The following is a 19715-nucleotide window of genomic DNA, read 5'->3' on the forward strand; positions in this document are numbered from 1 at the left end:
CAGCTGAAAGTGAAGCACCTAATAATAAGCTGGGTGTGGAGGGGTGGATACTTTTTCCATTCTTTACTCTTCCAGTTCCTGAAGCCTGAGGGAATAAGCAAAAGGGATGCTGGACTCTTGATTAGGTTTATAAGCCAGACACTACTGCTCCTGATGAATTAAAAGAACATTAAGCCTGTAGCCAAGGACAGCACATTTTTCATTTAACCAAATTGATTGGAGCATTGACTCCCAGTAGTCTGGAAAGGAAGGCTGGCTTCCTCTGATCTTAAGTTCCCAGGCGTGTGTGCTTAGGAGACATTTTGGGGCACCAGTTTGACACTGGCTTTGATTGGCTGCGGGCAGTGTGTTAGCCAGTTAGCGAGGGGGTTGTAGCCCCATGGAGACATAACCATCAGAAAGAGGACAGGGAAGCCCTGAGGGAGTGGTGCCTGTCCCTGCGGGGTGGCAACAAGTCCTGGCACACACCTGGCTAGGAAAGGAGCTGGACATCCTCTTGGAGAGTGAAGAGCAGCAGGATGATTGCCGTCAGCCTTGTCTTTTCCCTCCTAGTTTCAAACGTGACTCCCCACCTCATCCGCTGCCCTTGTGTGGCTGCTCTTAGGACGCTGGCTGCCAGGGGCTGTGGGCTTTCATCTCATTTAGGGCTCCCCGGAGGGCTTCATCTCCTTTTACTGCGGGCGTTGAGGCTTCAGCTGCTTGTCCCCTCTGCTTTTAAGCGAGCTGACTGGGGTGATCAATGCATGCTAGCTGGCATTGGCAAAGCGTTGGAAAAAAGACCCCGCAGTGCTGCTTCTCTCCTCGCAACCCTGAAATCCCACTTGCTGATCACACCCCCCTCATTTTGCCTTCATTTTCTCTCTCTTGCAGCAAACAAGGGTAGAGGGCTGATCTCAGGCGAGTAATGTTGGGTACCCAGGAGAGAGGCAGAACGCTATTGTCCCATCTCAAAAGTTGGTTCCAAAAGTGTCCAAGTGTGCACGCTGTGCTGTGAGGAGCTCCCGGTGTCCGGTATTCTGCGGTGCACAACCCCGCCAACCCCGCCCCAGCCCCTGGCGGCCCGGGTTCCTTAAGGACCGGCCCAAGCTGAACTTGCAATTCTGTGTCACCAGGCTCTGCCTCAACACCACCACTGTTGTCTGGGTTCCTTGGCCCAGCACCATTCAAAGCCGTTTTCCTATTAGCACACTGAGCGTGATTCCCACCCTAAAAGGCACGCCTCACACATTTAGCGAAAGTCCAGTCGTGCGGTAAGCAGTTCCCTCCAACCACTCTCCCCGCAAGGACCCTGTTTCCGCAGGCCCCAAGCACCTTTATCTTTCTCCCAGGAACCTTAATTCTTTAGGCTCAGAAGCTCCCACCATCCCGGTGAGCAGTACAGGTAGAGATCACCTTACTAGGGTAAGACAGGAGGGAGGGGGTTGGGGACCCCAAAATGCTTGTGGGAGCTCCTCAGTCCAATACTTGAGCCTCAGGCTGCAGCGGGTCCCAGAGGCTGGGGAGAAGCTGGCTGCGGCGCCACAGCACGTCCCCTCGTCCCTCGGGTGGGGAGGATGCGGTCCCGTCCGGCTCTTGCTGCCCCATCGCAGCCGCCGTGACCTTGAGCAGGAGGCGGGGGCGCCGAGCTCGGGGCTGTGCGGACCACGGGTCCCGCACCAGGCTGGCCCCGCCCCGCCCCGGCCTCCTCCCGCTTCACCGCCGGGCTCCTCCCCGCACTGCAGCGCCCGCCGCGCTCGCCCATCGATCAGGCGCCCTCCCTCCGCCGCCTCGCGCAGACTGCTAAGCTCAGCAAGTCTTGCGGCAGAGGCACTTCGCGCCGAGTTGGGGCCGGAGCGCAGCGGCGACTCCGCGCCCCAGGGACCGGACGCTGCTGCGAGCCGTGGCCGGCGGCGCGCACCCCGCAGCCCGACGCCCGAGGACCCGGGACCTCCTGCCTGCTTCGGGCCGCGCTCGGTGAGTCCGCATCCCTGCAGCGGGGCCGAGCACCCGCTAAAGTTTCTCCTTCCCGGCCGTGATCAGAGGGGCCAGGGGCCTCGGTGCCTGGGAGGTGGGCAGGGTCGGAAAGTTGGAAGCCGAGGGGGCCGGGCGTCCGCGCGTCCTTCGGGGGAGTTTGGGGCGTCCAGAGGAGGTGGGTGTGGGGGTCCTCCGGGTCTCCCCGCCAGAGATGCAAGGCACAGGGGCGGCCGTCTTCCCCTGTCCGCTGTGTCCCCGCCTCCGGACACCCCCAGCGAAGGCCTTTGGCCCCTGCCTCAAGCCGCGGGGTTCCCCTGCTCTGCCGTCGTGGAAGCAGTGGGAAGGGTCCGCAGAGCTCTGGGAGCCCCAGACCGGGCCCGAGAGGTGCTGGGGAGCACAAGGCAAGGGGCTGCCTGCAATGAAGTCCAGGGGAGCAGGACGCCAGGGGCCCCTGCCTCCTCCAAATCTCATGACCCAGCACTACCTGGGGCGCCTTCCCCTGCAGCAGCCCGCGCCCCCGGTGCGATGCCCGCACTTCCCTCTCTGGACTCTTCCATTTGCCTTTCCCTCTTGTCTCCCCGACCCCGACACAAGGGGGTTTCCATTTTAACTAAAAGAGAAGCTGTGTCTCGTCTCACTCCCCTCGCCACAGGGGCTCCTCCGCACCTCATTCCACAGGTGCCTCAGGCTGTCCCTAGCCCACCGTGCGCCTGGGTCCCTCCCTCTGCACCCCAGTTTCCCGCTAAAATAGAGGAGTATGTTCTCTCCTTGGCAGCAGAGAAGCCGCTGCAAGGACAGAGGAGGCACTGGGCCCCTGCAGTGAGGAGAGGCCAAGGCTGGCTGGGCTGGCAGGCCTCCGTTGGGATGGGTTGGGGCAGAGGATGAGGAAATCCACAGTGTGTGGGGTCACCGGGAAGGTGGGCCGGAATCCAGCCTGAGAACCTGGTGTGAGTTCTCTCCCCCTCCCCTGCTGCCACTTCCTGGAGGGGCATCTCAGTGTGATCCATTGTCCTGAGCCACTTTCTCCAGCTCTGGATAACCTGGGCACTCCATCACTGGGGCAGAAGGATGACGTGGGGCGCAGGATGGCATGGCCTTCCAGCTGTCTCCCCCGACTTAGTCCAGGTCCAGCTTTTGGACTGCTAGAAATATCTCTGGTCAGCAGAGGCCCTGAAAAACAACAAAAATAGCCCTGCTGGGTGCCCCTGAGGCTGAGCCAGAGGGGCAGGTGGGAGGGGGCAGGTTGCTCTGATGCAGTGGGACGTGCCTGGTGTTCTGGTGGTAAGCAGTGGCCTGGCAGCCACTGCAAGCTGCAGTGTGTGACAGGGCCCCAAGGGGTGAGTCAGCGTCAAGGGTCCAAGCCAGGCATCCTGTGGCCTGGCCTGTGGGTATCCAGCCCTCTCTCTCATGCCCCTGGGGAATGGACAGTACCCACTGACCCCTATTCCTGGGCTTCTCTCACTATGTGTAGCAAGTCTCTGGCCTGCTTGGCTCTAGACACATCTGGGCCTCATCCTCTAGTATACCTGCCAGTTTTTTTCTAGAAATCTTTTGGACTTAATCTTCAAGACCTCCTCTGTGCACCTGGCCCAGAGAAGAGCTAGAGCTCTGAGTGGGTGGGGGAGGCTGGGGTAGACACCCTAAGGACTCCTGTCCTAGACCTGGCCCAGTCCCTGGAGGAGCAGACTGCTGCTCTTGTGGGCTGGCTGTGCTCTGCAGCCCACAGCTTTTCTCAGGCAGCCTGGGGTCTTTTCTTGTGGGGTGGGGACTCATCCAAGTGCGTTTCTTTCAGCTTTGGAATCTGACAGCCACAGAAGAGCAGAGAAAGAAAAAGGTGTTTGTGTTTGTGTAGATAGTGCCCTTTTCGCACACAGGAGTCTGACTGCCTTCACCTGTGATTGGATTGGTTTTTATTCCCTAGGCAAGGTAGAGACCTTGCAGAAGATCTGGCCGGGCCCGAGAGCCCTCTCCAGAGCTGGCCTGAGGCCGCAGACCTGTGCCCAGCTGGAGCTCACTGTAGCCCTTTCAGTCTGGGGCAGTAGGTGCCAGGAGGCCTGGCTAACACTGCAGGAAGGGGGCTTTGAAGATGGCTGCAGAGGCCTCTTTCTTCCCTGCCTGCCAGCCCAGTATCCCAGCATCCCAGCCCTAGAGGAGTGTGCCTGACCTTGCATGGCCTCTACTTGATCTTTGTCCTGTCCTGGCTGGGCCTCCTCTTTCTTCCCTGCTGAGCCTGTGCAGCTCTGCAGGGGCACAGTGCGTAGAGGGGAGAGGGGCAGCAGGTGGGCTGGCAGCTGCTCTAGGAAGGACCTCAAGCCCGGGGAGTCAGGTTGGGCTCTGTGGGCTGGAAAAATCAAGCGCAGGCAATGGCCTTGCCTGCACTGAGGCACCCTCATGGTGAGCGACAGCAGTGGCTGAGTAGAAACCCTGCTTCATCTGGCTTCGAGATTTGCTGGGTGCACTTTCCTGACCTAGACAGGTTCCTCCTGCTGCTGCATTTGCTTGCTCGAGCTAGACATATCAGACGGTGCAGAATGGTGCCACCCCGAGGAGCTGGAAGGGCCCAGCTAGGGGATTAACACAGGAAGCAGCAAAGGCATAAAGCCAGGAGCCAGACAGGCCTGGGTTCAAATCCCTAGGTCACTGCTATGGTGTGTGTAACCTTATTGGTTCATTCACACAAGCAGGCTTTTATTAGTGAGCGCCTACTGTGTGTCACTGTTGTAGGCACTGTGGATGCAACCAGAAACTCAACCGACAGAAATCACTGCCATTCTGGGTTTTGCATTACTGTGGACTTGAATCAGTAGCTTAGCCACTCTGATCAAGGGTTTCCACATGCTTTCAACTGTTTCTTCCTGTGGTACTGAGGATTGTGCCCAGGGAGTGCTGTTTGACATCCCTGGTCCCTCCAGCTGGAGGGAGCCCCTTTTCACGTTTTATTTTGAGGTAGGGTCTTACTAACTTGCACAGGCTGGCCTTGAACTTCTGATATCCTACCTCAGCCTCCTCAGTAGCTACGTTTGCAGGCATGTGCCATCATACCCAGCTAGCTCATGCACACTTTCCAAGAGGCAGTATGATAACACATTTTCTGGCATCCCCTGGCTTCCATCATTTACTCTGATTTTGGGCAAGTTAACATGTTCTGCTGGCTTGAACCACAAGTGGTAGATGCATGACTGTCCCATTTGGTGGTACAAGTGGGTCTAATCACTTTTATCGTCTTTTTACTAATAAAATTAAAAGCTGCCTGATGGGACAGTCATGCATGTACCATGGCTCAAGATGCCCAGACATAGGAAGTGTAGCCCCATTGTGAATGTGTTTCGCAAACTCTGATTCTTAGTCCTCCCATCTGTAGAATGAACCTAAAACTCCATCTGTGACATAGGTTGCTTTGGTGAGGATTAAATAGAACCCTCTGCAGTGTTAGAATTGTGCCTAATGTAGGGCGAGAGCTGGGTAAGCGTTTTCCATCAGTCTGTGGCCTGTGCACTACACGTTGCTCTTTTCTCGCTGTCACACAGGGCTGTCTTCTGGGATCCGCAGCTGGAGGGAGACTTTTCCACCTCGGTTAGTGTTAACCCAAGGGAAGGGGCTGCTCTGGCGCCCAGGTGGCCATTCCAACGTTTTACCCATCCAACGTTCAGGTGGTTATTCTTTATGCCTCACGACCTATTTCTTGGCAAACAATTTCTGGGAAGGATGTGTCCCAGCAATCCTTCATTTGCATGCCTGGAACAGACCGTTCCAAGAAGTAGTCAGGCTGATGGGTGAATTTGGATCAGGCCCAGAGGGACTGAGCTGTCAGTGTGATTCTGGCTCCTGGGAGCGCCCTGCTGCAGCCCCTCCCCTAGAGGCTACACTAAGATTAAACACAACCAGGGCTCCCCAAATCCAGAGGTGAGCATGGCTGCTGTGGCAGCTTCCTCCTAGAGTGGTTTCCAGATGAGGATGGAGTCTGCCCCAGGGATAAGGAGCCTGGATTCTGAGGTTCCTTCCACACTCTGCCACTTAGCAAGCTGTGGTGTACCCTAAAATGACCAGTGATAAGTGAGGAGTGGTGGTGCATGCCTGCAATCTCAGCATTCTTGGGAGGATGAGGCAGGATGAGCCAAGTTTGAGATCAGCCTGGGCAATTTAGCGACTTAACAAGACCCAATCTCAAAATTTAAAAAGAAATAAAAGGGGCTGGGGATACAGCTCAGTGCAAAGGTCCTGGGTTTAATCCCAGTACCAGGAAACAAAAAGTAACAATTGAGTCTCCAGAGCATTTGGTGTTCCTGGCAGCTCCCAAAGCCAAGGATAAGGCCAAAAAGGGAAGTACTTATCACGTCAGAAGATACCTTTGCCATTTTATCCAGAGGCCTTGGGATTTCAGCTTTTGTTTTGTGCAGTATGTACCATGAGGCATAAGAAAAGTCCCAGCCAGTGGGGCACAGTGACGCAAGCCTGCATCCTAGCTACTTTGGAGGGTGAGGCAGGAAGATCCCAATTTGGAAGCCAGCCTGGGCAGTTTAGTGAAACCTTGTCTCAAAAAAGATCTGAGGGTACAGCTCTGTGGTGGAGGGAGCGTGTGTTCAGTCTCCAGTACTGGGGAAGGGAGAGGCAAAGCTCCTGCCCTGACCCCCTTCCTGCCTCGCCCCAGCCCTGCCTTCTGCCCACTCCCTTCCCACTCTATTCAGGAAGGGCAATCACAGCTCCTGTCCCTGCAGCCCTCCGTTCAGGCCTTGGGTCAGCCATCACTGTCCCTGTCTTACAATGGGGACACAAAGGCCTAAATAAATAATGCAACTTGTTCCGAATTTCCAAATCCTAGGCCCTTGGGGCAGCAGCAGCTGATTAGACAAAAGTTTTCTTTTTCTGTCCCCTCTGTGTTCTAAGCTGTTCTGCCTGCGGCATGGCCCAGCGACTGTGCTCTCAGAGCATCTGGGGTGCGTGCTATAAACAAGGCGACTGTGATCAGACCTTAGAATTGTAAAATTAGGTGTTGGTGCTTGGAGAAATCGAAAGAAATCCCCTTCTGCGCAGTGCGGGCTTCCCTTGGATCTCTTCCTAAGGGCTCTGGTATCTTCTTCAGGAGCAGGTGGGGAGGAGCAGAGTGCAGGGTGAGGGCCTGGCTGAATCCCAACCTGCCCCAGCCCCCTTCCCGGTAAGGGGCACAGGTGCTTGCTGAAGCTGCAGCTGTGCGAGTGTGCCTGAGTGCACCTGGCCATGCAGGTGTGTGTGTGTCAGGGCTGGTGAGGAGGGGCTGGGGAGATGGAGGCAAGTTCAAGTCTGTTTATTCTTCAGAGCCCAGACTTGAGGAGTCCAACCCCGCAGGACTCTCGGTCCCAAAGCCAGCCTCACATACAGGGGCAGCTGGAGTCCCTGTGCTGCGATCCTTTCTGTCCTCTCCCGTCCTCTTCTTTTTCCTCTGATTTCCATTCAGCTGGACTCAGCACCTCTCTGAGAAAGGTTCTAAGGCTATAAAGAGACATCAGAGTAACCGTGGTTCCCCTATCACTGGGTACTCTCAAGAGAAGGGCTTGAGGTTCCTACTCTCCTGGAGCCTCTGCACCCCACACCCAGAGGAGCATTCACGATGGCCAGCATAGAGTAGCAGGCTCTCAGCTGCCACCCCAAGCCTAGAATGGCTGCCTGCCTCCCTGCCTTCCCCCGTGTGGAAATGGAGGCCCCAGAGCCTCATCACTGGACAACAGGACCCGGGGAGGACAGTGACTGGGGAGAGTCCAGCCGCTGAGGTACGGGGTTGGGGGGGGGCGGCAGGTGCCTCTGAATGGGATGCAGAGCCCTGGGGCCCTGGGGGCTTTCTGTAACTGGGTTGAGGTGGTGGCTCTGGAATGTAGGAGTTAGGAAACACTGCAACTAGAGGCGGAGTTTGCTCCTTCCTGTTCCATGCATCTCTAGTAAATGTGAATGGTGGTGGCTGTAAGCATGGCACTGGGGAGACAGGAAATAGGAATGAAGGGAGGGTGTGAGGGGGCTCAGAGTCTGCATTTGGGGCTGGAAGGAGCTTAACCCTTCCCACGAGGCTGAGTGACTGACCTGGATATGATGGGAAACGGGGAGGGGAAGGCCACCCCGACCTCAGGCTGTTTTTTTCAAAAATACTTTTAATTGCAGAGTGTGATGTTTCAATACAATGTGCAGCATGTAATGATAGGATCAGGGTAATTAGCGTATCTGTCACCTTAGGCATCTATCATTTGTGTCAGCAATCTTCAAATCCTTTCATCTACCCTAGGCCTACATGTTTGATCTCAGGTGCTTGGCACAGGTGGACGGAGTGGTAACAGAAGCCAGGAAGTGGGGCTGCATCAGAGATTGATTGATTATAACCAACTGCAGTAGTGTGTGTGTGAGAGAGAGAGAGACAGACAGAGAACCAGACAAGACCTTCATTTTCACCTACTCCCTCTCTTTCCTTTGGCTCTTTTCTCTCCTTTTTATTTCTCCCCCTGACTCCCACTCAGGTTCAGTTTCTCTTGAAGTCCAGCAAGGCAGGATATGTTATAGCAAGGTCAAACTGGGTAGGGATGTGTGTGGGGTCCATGGTCCCAGGGAAGGTGCCTGTTTGTCTCCCTTCAGAGCAGATGTGGCTTCCCCAAGGTCACCTAGTGATCTGGACCCCAAAGACACTCCCGGTCACCCCTATTCCCCAAAGACAGGAAGGTGGGAGAGAAATCACTTTTCCTCATCACTGATTCTGGCCTGAACTAATGATCCAGATATGCTGGGCCTGTGCTGCCAGTTTGGAAAAGCAAGTCGGGAAAGAGCTTATATGACTTGTGGAAAGGAAGTCCTTGCTGATAAGTGACCTTACCATCTCTGCCTAAGCTTCCTGGAGAGGAAGGCAGCATGGAGGCAGCTGGAGAGGGGGCTTTGCTGAGGATGGTGCGGGTCTCTGAGGGCTGTTTCTTGCCTCTTGTGTGCATTTGGAGAAAGCATATTTAACAAACACACAGCCCTTGCTCTCTGTTCTCATCCGGGCTTTTCTGGTTCCCCACTGGCATTGTCAACTGTGGATTCCTCATTGTGCAACTCAGCTGGACCAAAGTCTCAGACTCAGTGATAGGTTCTGTGACCAGGTGCCAGGAGGGATGGAGACCTGCAGAGGGGGAAAAGGATCATTTATCCACAGCTCAGGGGTATAGGTAGTGTCTTACTTTTTCTCATTGCTGAGATATCCCACAAGTTGAAGGAAGAAAAGTTTATTTGGCTCACAGTTTGTAGAGGTTTCAGTTAATGATTGGCTGTCTCTAAGGCAGGGTAGCACATGGCAGAGCAGAAACAGTTCATAGTAGGCAGAAGGCAGCAAAACAAGCAGCAAGTGACAAGCAAAATAGCAGTGGCTTTCTGTCTTATATTTTATCCAGGGACAGGTAGCAGTCACTCCTCAATCCTAGCATCACACTGTGAATCAATCCCAGTGCCACACCCTTAATCCCAGCATCACACGTTCTAGGTCCAGCCATCTCTGAAGAGCCCTACCTATGACTGCATGAGGTTTTGGGGGAACATCTAGACACAAGCCATAATGGGTGGGATGGACAAGAGCCTATTAAGTGCTTGGGAAGTTACTTGGGACCAAAACCCAGCTGTGCCACTGGGAGCCAGGAAAAGTTAGAGGGAAGCTCAAGTGTGCCATGTGGCTAGGATCCGAATCAGCAGGAAGCAAGGAGTTAATTGGCAGAGGGAGGGCTCCCTCTCCCTATGTGAGTCTCCCATGAGGAGGAAAAAAACCCCATCACTTTAATAAGGCTGCCCTGGTTCCAAATCAATCCTGACGTTGCAGGAGGCGAAGGGGAAACACAGCCGAGAAATTAGATTAGCTGTTTGATGCTGGGAACTGTGCTGATTGCGGCAGGAGGCAGGGAAGGACTACAGACTGTGGTTGACAGCCCAGCCCCAGGTGTGCAAGGCTTCCCAGGAGGCCTGGCACTCACCCTTTCAGATCTCCTGTGGTGGAGGGGCAGCAGGTACCTAGGGTTGGACAATAGTAGGAAACTCTTGCCGCTGTAAGGCTGAATGCATCCTCAAGCATCCCCTGGAGTAGATGGACAGGAGAGGAGATGCCTGACATTCTCAGATTGAGCCCCACAATCGCATGTTCTGCAGGCCCCACCCCCAGGAGCACTTCTGTGGCTGGCAGTCAGGTGGCCTCAGTTTAACCAGGACTGCCAGCCACTTCCTGCCTGTATGCCCCTGGGCAGGTTTTTAAATTTTCTGAGCCTCTTGTTAACTGTTAGTAAAGCTCCAGGATCATAACCCTGGTGAGGATTGCAGGAGGGAGGCCATGATAGCAATTTCGAAGTGCGGTCATTGGATCCCTATGAGTCCCCACAAACTTTTCAGAGAGATCTCTAAGGTCACAGAAGTTGTCAAGATAAGACTAAAGCCACCATCTTTGTTTGGCAGTGATGGTAAGCAAAACGACTGATACCTTGCCAGCATGATCAGCTGGCACCAAACTGACCTAGTTACTGTATTCTTCCTGCTAAACAAGTCAGCGAATAAGGGAATGTCCACTTCAGAATGTCTTCAATAGAGCAGCTTCATTAAAGCTTGATTCTGGAGTTTACGTTTTTAAATATTCCCTCTGCTGAGAAATATGTATAAAACATGTCTGCATAGTGAAATACAATCTCTGAAAAACTAAAATTTAGAAAAACCCACCACAAAACACTCATGCATCTGAGCTGCAAACTGAACTGGCTATATTTTTCCTGGGAGAGCATCGTTTTCGCTGGGAAAACAACCAAGAAGCCATGATTGTTCAGACTCCGGTGTGGAGCAGCAATTTCTGCAGAAATGAATTAAACTGGATTTTGGAAAAAAGAACTGACAGTATTTGTTGTCTACCTTAAAATGCCAGCTTTCAAGCAAAAATCAGAATTTTGGAAAACTCATATCTACTCCTGTGGAGAGGACTATTCTGATCAGATCAGTGGGATGTGACTTGTTTTATTTTTTTGAAGCAAGGTCTCATTATGTAGTCCAGTCTAGCCTTGAACTCACTATATAGCCAAGGATGGCCTTGTAATTGTGGCAGTCCTTCTGCCTCAGCCTCCTGAGTGTTGGAATTGTGGGCATGTACCACCACACCAGGCTTGAATGTGACTTGTTACATACTTAGGAAATACTGTCAATATCCAGAGGATCAGCAAAAATGAGAAAACCTGTATCTTCAAAATGATAAATGCATGGTGTTATAAAATCATGCTGAAAGCTATGAAATCCATTCCAAGTTCAAGGTTTAATTTAAAAAACCCACATTAAAAAAAAAAAAAAGAAAGAAAGAAAAAGGGGCTGGGGATTTAGCTCAGCGGCATAAGCGCCTGCCTTGCAAGCAGGCAGTTGTGAGTTCGATCCCTGGTACCAATAAAAATGAAAAAGACAAAAACAAACAAACAAACAAAAAAAAACACATGTTGAATTTTAGTATTATACCAAAGAATACTCACAATGATCTGAAAAGTCTTCTTTGAGTACTCCTACCAGGTATAGTGGTGTGTGTCGTAACCCCAGTGACTCAGAAAGCTGAGGCAGGAAGGTTGAGGCCAGCCTGGACAACTTAGATCCTATCTCAAAATAAAATTTTCAGAAAGTGCTAGGGATGTTGATCAATGATGGAATACCTGCCTGGCATGCAAAAGGACCTGGATTCATTCCCCATTATGGAGTTCGAGGAGGGGAAGTTCATTCTCCCCTTTCCAATTACACTTCTATGTGACTGTGGATTTTTTTTCCTGCTTCAGTCCAAGCAACTTACTGTGACAGACTGACCACAGAACCTGATGGGAGCTTCTAGTAAACCAGACACCACAAGATTGGTACAGATGCAAGATGAGGCCGCCTTCTTACTAGATAAAACTTCTAAATTTTTTGGTCTTAAAAAAGTTCCTTTTAGGGCCTGGGATTTAGCTCAGCCGTGTAAGCACATGCCTTGCAAGCACCTGTTCGTGAGTTCAATTCCAGGTACAAAAAAGGGGTTCCTTTTTATTAAACTGTTAGCATGTAATGAGTATATTGTTTTTTAAAGCTAATATAAAATTCTCAGTTTTAACTTTGTTTAAAAAACAGACTCTCGATATGTAGTTTGACTAGCCTTGAACTCACAGTGATCTTCCTGCCTCAGCCATCTGAGTGCTGGGCAGGTTTAGCTTCTAGTAAGGTAAGTATTGGTAACTGTGACCCACACAAGCTCATGCTCTCAAGGATTCAGTACATGGATCTTGGGGCCAGAGGTTTGAGAACCACATCCCGAGAGAAGCGCAGTGGGTGTCTGGACACCAGCTGTTCTTGTAGCTGGGAGAGAGGGGCGTCCAGGGAACTCCCCTTTTCCACCCTAACCTCTGTCTTCCCCAGAGCAGTCTGCCTTTGCCTGCCTGCCATATTGAGGTTCTTACTATGGGCAGGGCCACTTACACTTCTGTTTAAATAAAGTGGATTGAAGTTTTTAAAAGATTTTTAAAGCTTTGTAGCCTAAGCACTTTTATTTTAAAAGACAAAGCTCAGAACAGGAAGGCAACTTCCTATAAGATACTCTGGAGCTCTGAGTGCTCCAGGCAGAGCCCACGGGAGACCATACGGGGCTGCCTGGGGTCGTATGCGGCCGGAACACAGCAAATGATCATCGCCTTTTCAATTTACCTCTGTCACAAGCCTGAGCTCTAAAGGTAAAGCTGATAGAGCATAAGTTCACCTGTTTAAAAGGTACAGTTCAACGATTTTAATAAATTAATAGCACTAGGGAACCATAACTGCAATATAGCTTTAGAGCCTGTGGTAATTTAAAATCCATTTACAGAGGGAGACAGCCTCGGAAAGGTAAAATAAATGACCCCAAGGTCAGCCCGCTAGTAGGTGACAGAATAAAAAATTTAGATTCGAGTCCTTCTGTCCCCCAGTGCCACCTTCTCTCTCAGCTCCCTTGGCAACAAAAAGGGTCCAGCAGTTCATTGCTGGTGACCATGGGCAAATGCCCCTGGGAGGCTGATGTCACAGGACTCTGTGTAGAGCTGATCATATCCAGTTTGGGCATGGGGCCTGCCCACATAGCTCTGTGGATCCTGAAAAAACCTGGCGCTCAGGCCTTCTCAATAAAGCTATACTAATGGGGGCCTCCCAGACTCCTTTGCTTATCTTAACCCAAAGCTCCTTATAGAGCAGGCCCTCTAAGGATCTGGGGGTAAAACTCTAGGAAATGAAATCAGCTTTTAATGCTAGCAACCCCAGCAGCGTGGAAGCTCTTCCTCATGTCTAGCCGCATTAGGCCTGCTGTTCTGAGCACCCGTTTTTTCTGCCTGTGCACCCTTTCTGTCTTCCTGCCCAGTGAGTCTTGGGGTCAGGGTACATAGTCCAGAGAAAAGCTGAGTGCAGAGATGCAGAGTTATGAACTATGTCTCCTGGACCCCTGTCATAATTAGGGTTCAGCATTCTAATCGCAGAGGCTCAGAGATAATTGCTCTTCCTGTGGGAAGACCAGGCAGTCTTCAGGTCTCTTTTGTGGCTTCTGTTACTCCTGCACTGAATGTGGTCAGCTCATAGGGAAGGACAAGTGGACCAGATGACAGGAAGGTGCTGGAGGACTGCTCAGGAGTCACCTATGAGGTCAGGTGCGCACATAGCCCAGTGGGACGGCAGGGCTGGGTAATCAATTGACTGACATTCAGCTCCTTCCGGGCATGGCTGTCACTGGCTGCTCTGCTATCGAGATGCCTGTCTGTAGGGGCTGCTCACCAGGGCTGTTTTGGACAAGTGGGGAAAGACCAAGACAGAGACGCGGGCTGCATGTGAAGGGTCACTTCAGCACTTTGAACCTTCCTTAGAGGGAAGGGTGTTGTCCTCTGGCTAATGTAGGAACTCGGTCCCCAGTCTTCGTCATCCAGTGCCCCCAAGTATGTTTTCTCTTCCTGTTGTATCCAGGAGCCCACAGGCCCGGGCCTGGTAGCATCCAGCAGGAGAGATACTGGTGGTGGGTCTGGAAGTACTCTGAGGCAGGATGAGGCCCTCAGGAGGACAGGTTTTTTTTTAATTACATTTTATTTTTCTAACTTCATTGAGATGTAATTGGCAGAGAAAAATGGTATCTACTCAGGATGTACCCTGTAACAATTTGAAATGCATATGCATCGTGTGGCATTTCATCTTGTCAAATTAATCAGTGTGTCTACCAGGGCACACGCAACCCTGTGTAGGGTTGGGGTGAAGGTACCTAGCACAGCTGAGGGTCTTGGCTCTGGGACACAGGGCATTCCTCTCCAAAACAAACTAGACACCTTCCCCCAACAGTCCGTTTCATGTGTTTTTTTGTTTTTTAAGACAGAATTTCCCTATGTAGTCCAGGTTGGCCTCAATCTTATGGTGATCCTCCTTGCCTCAGCCTCCCTGGTGCTGGGAATACAGGCATGTACCACCATACATGGCTACCTTTCCATGGCCTTCCCCATGTCCTCCTTTCAAGGAGGCTGGCTGGTTTTCTTTCTTTCTTTCTTTCTTTCTTTCTTTCTTTCTTTCTTTCTTTCTTTCTTTCTTCTTTCTTTCTTTCTTCTCTCTCTCTCTCTCTCTCTCTCTCTCTCTCTCTCTCTCTCTCTCTCTCTCTCTCTTTCTTTCTTTCTTTCTTTCTTTCTGTACCAGGAATCAAACTCATGCCCTCACGCCTACCAGACAAGTGCTTATGCCACTGAGCTAAATCCCTGGCCAGGGAGGCTTTTTTTGCTGGGGTTCATGGCATCTTGAAGCTCTTGGTTCACAGTGGGAAAGGTTCACAGCTTCACACACACACACACACACACACACACACACACACACACAGATAGAAACAGTACACACACACAGCTTTCTGCAAGGCATCTGTGGGCAGCGGTGCCTTACTCTCACTTTGGAAACTGAGAATGAAATGGAGCTGAGGCCTCCTTTCTATGTTGGAGGACTCCTCTGGTGGCACTCAGCTCCTTCCCCAGGCCTCATGTCACTGACTTGGGACTGCACGGGCAGAGTCCTAGGCTTGGTCTGGTGGAGGGCGTGGCAGTTGCTTGCAGGCCTTGGACCCGGGGTTTTCCTCAATGGTTTCCCTCAGATGTGGCTGCCTCCCCAGCCGTCATGGCCACTGCAGACAGGGTTTGGGAGGCGATGCTCTTGGTGAGGCCTGCCCTGCTGTGACTCTTAGCATAGCGTTTTCTGGAGATGACATTGACCAGGGCTGTGGTGCTCAGAAGCAGGGGCAAAGGTAAACAAGGCAGTGTGTCTGGGACACTGAATGGAATTTCTGGCTGTCCTAATCCCCAGGGGAACTTGAGTTTGTTGCTTCTCTTTGCATCTGTTCTTTTCCCCCATAAAGTGAGGAGATCTGACTGGAAAATCCCTGATGTCCCTTACACTGTCCTAGAAAAATGTCAGAGGTTTCCAGGTGACAAAATGCAGTTCTTCCCCTGGAAAGTGAGAAGAGAGACCAAGAACACAAGCCCAGGGAGGAGCACAAGCCTGGGCTGGGGGCCCTGGGTGTGACAGTGTGTCCCACCCGGAGGGCAGGGATCAGGAGAAGGCTGCTGCCGTTGCTGAGAAGGCAGCTAGAGCAGCCGGGCCGCTGAAGCTGGCAGCGTGAGGGTGCACACTGGGTAGGACTTTCGTGCTCCCAGCACTAAGGCCTCTGGCAGGGGGTCAAAGGGGATGTAGGGGAGAACGGCCTATAGATGTTCCAGGAAAGCCTTCCAGAGGGAGACAATTGTGTGGATGCAGGGGCGACAGACGACCTTCCAAGGTCTCTTCCTCAGACAGGCCGTGAATCTCTTCTCCTCCTGTTCCCACTGATGTCAGCGCTGTCTGAGTGTCTGCATGAGGAAGATGTCAGGTCCTGTTGGAAATGAGGTTTTGAGCATAAACCATCCCCAGTGCATGTCTCTCGATGACACATGTGGCTAGCTGTGCTGTTGTCACACTCAATCAAATCGAGTCCAGTTACACCTTTGCTCACTATCCTGCTATCATATAAATATGGCTTTTGAGAAGTGTATTAGTTACTGGCAGCATGAGCTCTGAGGTTGGGCTTGAGGGCTACCGGAGGCCTGGGAGTTTCATGCTTCAGCCTCAGAAACAAAGTCTGAAGATGGGCTCCTTGAGGCTCCTATGACACTTTCTTTTCAAAGGACCCTGTGACTCTTCTACTTGTAGATCAGGGATAGAGCAAATGCTTTCCCAAGAGTCTTTTGTGTCTTTGGACTTTTTTAAAAAAAATTACTGCCAGTGTGTGTGTGTGTGTGTGTGTGTGTGTGTGTGTGTGTGTGTGTGTATGAATGAATCAGGGGCTTATTGCACACATGTATGTCTCCCTGAAGAGTATGACAGGTCCAATGGCCCCAGCTTTCCACTTCTACTGAGGAGCATACTGTGCTCTTTTAAAAATGACTCATATTTCCAGAAAGCCAATGGGATAAACTTATGGCATGAAGGATCTCAGGTAGATATAAAAAGGAATTTCCAAACACTGAAAAGCATCATTGCAGCAGAAGACCAAGCCACTGGTGCAACATCCTTTAGTGAGAAGAGTCTAATGCAGGACAAGCACTGGGAAAGAGAAATTATCAAGCTTCTTTCCATCCCAAGTTTCTGTGGGTGTGAGTGTACACGTGCTAGGTGGAGCTGAGGAGGTACACAGTTGTCAACCAGTTAACACGTCCTCACTGAATGTGTTACAGTGTTGGAGGGAGGAGGAGGAAGGGAAAGAATGAGGAGGCCAAAAGGTGGAGGGGAAAGAGAAAAAGGAGAGGGAAGATGGAGAGAGAAGAAAAAGGGAAAGGGAGGAGAATGATGCCAGACATCATGGGGCTTAGCGGAGTGGCATCCCATTTTTAATCAGCGTCTTGCTCTTATCTCCAGGGTCAGGGGTGGTGTGTGGGTGTGTGTGAGTCAGGAGATTTCAGTTATCAGCATCAAACTTGTAATAGAATGTGAAGGTGTAAACCCCACCACCACCCACTGCCAGTGTGGGAGGGGCTGCCTGTTAAAGTCAGGATGCCAAAAAAGTTTTAAAAAAATAAATAAAATCAGGATGCTACATATCTCCTGCTTCTCTCTGTGCAGTCAGCTTATACATGCTGAACATTTTCCCTGCCAACTGGCCACAGTCCTTACCCTCACTATTGACTGGGAACAAAGGACCCAGGACTTGTGAAGAATATAGCTTCTATGTTTGTTCAGCAGGGGCTCCAGTATGGGGCCATCATTCCAGGTGTTTCCTGGAGCATCTCTGAGTTGATGCTAGGAAGCCCATAAACCTCATCTGTGGTTACATTGCCAGCAACAGAGAAGAAATGGTCAGTGCATTTATCTTTTTGGTAGTTGTCCAGAATTATCACCCAGAGGACCCATAGAAGGGTCACAGTCATAATCCTGGACTTTGGAAGTGTGACCTTGAGCATCCTGACATGAGACCTCCAACCTCAAAACAAGACTTTCTAATCCAGCCTACTTCCTGCTAGCTACATAGTCTCCAAATTTCTCTTGACCTTCCTTTCTAGTGGCTTCCTTTTAGAAAGTGTGCCCTTCAGGTAACCAGGGTCAGCCATGTTTTCAGAGTAGGCCTCTTTGTATCTTAGGGCCAGGTGACCATGCCCAGCACAAACCAATAGGAAGTGAGATGTGGAGATTGTGCACTGTACCTTCCCTGTGGACTTCACATCCACCTGTTTATTGCCCTGGGGTTAGAATCTTCCTCCTTTATGTAACAAGCCATGTTGACTGTGTTACCAATGTACCCCTCAATATCCCATAGCATCTTTGTAATCTTGGAAGCCCCAACCATGCTTAGGAAAGCAAACCACTGTCTCAGCAGCCTGGACGGTTCAGCACCATGGACAGAGCTCGGCGCTGTCCTCTGCCCTGCCGCAAACTGGCTCCTAACTTTACAGTTTTGGAGGTAGAGACAGGAATACGGGGTACTGTAGAGTGTCGCTTCTGCCCCTTACTGACTGTGGGACTTTGACTAACCACCTGTCCTGTCCAGGTAAAATGAGGGGGATAACTCCAGGCACAGCTATGCAGGGAGCCTGAGTGGCTATGAATGTCTTTCCCGGGTTTTAAAAAGTGGTCTGTCTCTGCAAGGTGTGGGTTGGGATAAGGCCAAATTACCCTGCGTGGAGAGAAACACATGACCTCAGGTCCTGCAATCTGCATATGGTCTCCTAACATCAGCAACTTGCATCTTTCTCCACTATTTGGAGCAGGGGCATCTTCCCTGTAATATTCATGCAGATGCTTTGTGGCCCACTGCACAGATAGGTAAAATGAGGCTGGGGCTGAGATGGGCAGGCCTTGTGTTGTGAGGCTGTGCAGCTTAGGTGGGGATAGAGCTTCCCAGTGAGGCACGCAACAGGGAGCGTAGGCGTTGGAAGGGAGCATCAGACCTCCCCTGCTGGTGGATGGTGGCAGGGTCCTTCCTGCGCTCTGTCTGTCACAGTGACACTGCCTGGGAAGTAGGAGGCCTGGGGTGCAGTGGGAGCAGCCTGCCATAGGAGGAGGAGGGGGGCTGGGGGTTTAGCTCAGCAGCATAAGCGCCTGCCTTGCGAGCAGGCAGTCGTGAGTTTGATCCCTGGTACTGATAAAAAATGAAAAAGACAAAAAAAAAAATAGGAGTAGGAGAGGGCATGGCTGGAAGGTAGGATGGTCAGGTGCAGATCTGAGGGCAGGGCTGGGCAGAGACTGGCAGCTGTCCAGAGCTCAGAGCCGGGGCTGAGGGTGGGAGAGAGGATTGAGCACCAGACTGGCTGTGTCCTCGGGTGCCTGCAGCGCAACTGCACCCTGTTCTGGTCTCTTGAGTCATCTGAATGGGGGTCAGTGTTCTCCGTCTGGGCCCAGGAAGCCCACAGGAAGCTCGCTCTCTCTCTCTCTCTCTCTCTCTCTCTCTCTCTCCCCCCCCCCATGCTCCTTATGCTCCCCTTACATCTACATCTCTTCCTTAACCACTGTATCTCTCACTAAACCAGTAACCTAAGCCCTCCTTGTTCTCATCCGAGGTGCTTGCCTGGGGCGAAGGTTTAACTGTCACCTTGTAGGTCATGAGAAAGGCAGCCCAGATTGCGGCAGAGTCAGATCCCTTGATCCCCTCCACAGCCTACCACACACCAAGGAGGTACCAGGCCACATCGAGGTTACCTCCTACCTCCTGTTGTCACTACTGCCCTGAAGCCCCCCTCAGAGATGCCATGTATACCCCCTGTCCCTTAGGTGGTCACCTCATTGGCCTCCCCAGCCCCGAGGACAGGCTGCCCTGTGTTACTCTGCAGACCCCTGTGCAGATGCCGACTATCCTTGCTGCTGCTAAGGAAAGGCACTTGCATGTTGAACAGGCAGAAGCGCCACCCACAGAAGGTGGGGTGAACAGTATGGTGGGAATCCAGGTGTGGTGGAGGCTGCCGGGAGCATGTTTTAGGCACGGCTTCTCTGTGCCTTTTGTAATACCAGGTGGTTCTCTGTCTGCCTCACCCAAAACCAGTTCTCAGGGGTGGAGTAGAGGCTGGGGAGGTGGAGGCAGACTCCCACCCTGCGGAAAAATCTGTCTCTTGTGTGTGTGTGGCATTCTTCACAGGGGAGCATTGGTCTACTACTAGGACTAATCATTGTCCAGATCCTGTCCTGGAAACTATTGCCCAAATTGAGGGACAGCTCCCGGGCATAAAGCCAGCCTAGTGTGGGGTAAGCTGGTTCAACCTGAAGCAGACTGATTCTACATCCCGTTTCCTAGGGATGTACCAGACCTAGCT

At 51.8% G+C, this 19715-nt stretch overlaps 1 protein-coding gene across 1 annotated transcript in view; it reads left to right on the forward strand.

Moving 5' to 3' along the window:
• Positions 1-1815: 1815 nt before the first annotated feature.
• The window catches only part of Syt2 (synaptotagmin 2), a 101130-nt gene continuing 83230 nt past the window's right edge, over positions 1816-19715 (forward strand). The window contains exon 1 of the mRNA XM_023567144.2: positions 1816-1953. The gene's annotated coding sequence lies outside the window, so the exon portion shown is untranslated. The remainder of the gene's footprint in view (positions 1954-19715) is intronic.

The sequence above is a fragment of the Cavia porcellus genome, unplaced genomic scaffold (genome assembly GCF_034190915.1).
Source record: "Cavia porcellus strain 051 isolate PalLab524CR breed Dunkin Hartley unplaced genomic scaffold, mCavPor4.1 scaffold_29, whole genome shotgun sequence".
Classification (NCBI taxonomy): Eukaryota; Metazoa; Chordata; class Mammalia; order Rodentia; family Caviidae; genus Cavia; species Cavia porcellus.